The 2,758-nt window shown below is 38.4% G+C and overlaps 1 pseudogene; it reads left to right on the top strand.

Annotated features, from left to right (window-relative positions):
* The first annotated feature begins 528 nt into the window (after positions 1–528).
* On the top strand, positions 529–2,558 carry LOC117241250 (annotated as a pseudogene).
* The last annotated feature ends 200 nt before the right edge of the window (positions 2,559–2,758 follow it).

Raw genomic sequence — 2,758 nt, 5'->3', positions numbered from 1 at the left:
TTTCACTAAATGTCACGTTAAATCACGTCGGGGACACCAGTTTGAGGTGGTATGGTTATAGGTGCGTAAGGAACTACTCTTGGTGTATTTAACGAACAATAGTTTAATTAGAACTAATCAACAATCAGAGTTAACAATTAACAACTAACAATTACACTTAACAGACAATAGGTAACAACTAACAAATAACGATAGACACCGAGAGATCATTCGACGCGTTGCTATGCAAATAGTACCGAGGAGTTACACATTTAATGGCGCAAGACAGACTGACCCTGCTTTTGTTTCGGATCGCGCAGATTCTTCCCTTCGTAGCCCATCGATATCCCCCACTAGCGTGCATTCATTAGATGTGCCGCCAGTGCTGGCACGTGTATGCTCCTCCGAGAATTCGGCGGAAAGAGTGTGAAGATACCGATGGTACATTGGGCACGTCGGTGTTGCGCTTTGGCGGCGTCGCCCTATGCATCCGGAGCCGTTGAAAAGTTCCGTGGCCCGTGCCGCCACAGATCTATAAATTTCAATATATTATACAAAATTATTCAATTAGTTTTCATTATTAGAGCAGCAATCAGTACATGTTAACAACAAAATTATGTACCATATCGTCGTTCACTGCTATGGGTATTTGGGGTCTTACAAAAAAGAGAGGTGACAACGAAGCAATCATAACTACAAAAGAAGTTCTAATAGCAAAAGCCGATGCATTATACGAGCAAGAACAATACCAGGAAATACATGACCTTCTAATAAATTATAAAGTAATGACATTATGTATATCATTTATAAATGTAGATAATAAAATTGAATATTTTTATAGGATAGCGGTGATATTGAAATTATATGGCGTTTGTGTAGAGCAATGTATAAATTGTCTAAAATTGTGAGTGAAGTGGATGGAAAGAAATTAATTTTCGAAGCTTATGATTTAATACTTGAATCACTTGAGATAAAAGAGGATAATTGAGCTGCACACAAATGAGCATCGATTCTCCTTAATTCTAAGACTCTTTATGAAGGAGTAAAAGCACAAATAAAAGAGTCATATAATATTAAGAAACATATGCTGGTATATTTCATGATAATATATTAATATATATATATATGTCGGAGATGAAAGAACACCGGAGCCTTTGGAATTTTGGATAATCCCGCAACATTGTAACCTAGAGTCTACTATAGCTGTAATTGAACAATTGTAGTTATTCAACCCGATTGTAATTATTCGAGAATTGTGATAATGAGCTCGGGCTCGAGGCGACAGTCAGTCGCCGAACGTAGCCGCGGTCACGGGATGAACGCTTTGCCTAACAAAGGTATGAAGTAATTCTATAGCTCTCCTTAAAAGAAATATTTGTGGCGACACGCGACAGTAAACATTCCAACGGTTTCTGTCCCGTGGCTCGCCACACGCAGACCCTATTTTTCGAGTAAGATGATTGCCAGATGTCGATGCGTCTCCGCAGTACATGTTCGGCTAGCCCGAGGGCCCGTTATAAATCTTAAGGTTTAGTTAACTAAAGTTCTTCAAACGGACAAACGGTCTTTGTCCCAACTACGGGAAGATAGGGGAGACATATTTTTCAACGAGCGGCGTCTCCCACTAGCAACTTTCCCTCGAGGGCGGCTAGCATCCTTTTCAAACCACCGATATGGAGATTAACCAATTAGCAGCAATACTTTCTGAACGAAGGCTTTTCTCGACGAATCCGATGATCTCGTATCCTTAGACACACCCCGTTATAGTTTTCCTGTGTGGCATCATCGGGACGGGAAAGGCATTCTCGCTCGCGATCTCATCGATCAAAGAGTAACGCTTTCGCGATCAGTGATTATTCTCAGACTTAGACTTTGTGAGTACGTTCTGTTGTCATCCCGTTGGCCGCGGATTCGTTATTTAGCCCGAGAGCATCGTCACTAGTGTCGCGAGTGCCGAACCGCCGTGATCAATTCTTAAGACTGTAATAATTCTATCATTGTAATAAACTACGCCTGTGTGTACCATATCAATGGCTAATCCTCGAGAAGATTCATTTGACGCCCACAACCCCATTTCCAGTGATGATCCGACATATATATATATATATATATTTATATATAAATATTATTATAAATATTTCATTCCCTGACACAATGCCAAGCAATTGTATCGAATATGTTTAATGTCGCAGAGAGCAATGGAACTAAATCCAAAAGAACCAACACTTATGTACGTGCTTGGTACTTGGTGCTATCAAGTTTCTGATTTAACATGGTATCAAAGAAAAATTGCATCTGTAATATTTGGAGAACCGCCATCTTCATCATTCGAGGAAGCTCTAAAATATTTTGAATCTGCTGAGGAAATTGATCCCAATTTCTATAGTCAAAATTTATTAATGTTGGGAAAAACCTACTTAAAATTAAATTAAAAAGAGCTAGCTACGAAATATTTAAAAATGGCCCTTGATTATCCTGCAAAGAACGAAGATGATCGAGATGCTAAACAGGAAGCGCAGAAGTTGTTAAAGAAATTTTAACAAACTGGACAGAAGTTATAACCTATTATATGATAAATTGGAATTGAAGGGATAGAAGGGATAAAGAAAAACTTAGAATCTATCTTTTAAGTAGAAGTATAAAGTTTATTTACTATAATGTACAATACAACTTATGTGTGATGAGCCTGTTATAGACAACATCTATTTACAGTTCCCAAGTAAAGTAAGTAGTAGTTCCCATATGAAGTAGTCCCCAAGTCTAATTTGTTTAGCGATCA

This window comes from Bombus vosnesenskii, unplaced genomic scaffold, assembly GCF_011952255.1.
Source record: "Bombus vosnesenskii isolate JDL3184/JDL3185 unplaced genomic scaffold, Bvos_JDL3184-5_v1.1 scf7180000015531, whole genome shotgun sequence".
NCBI classification, from domain to species: Eukaryota; Metazoa; Arthropoda; class Insecta; order Hymenoptera; family Apidae; genus Bombus; species Bombus vosnesenskii.
This window is presented reverse-complemented; position numbering and strand designations above follow the sequence as displayed.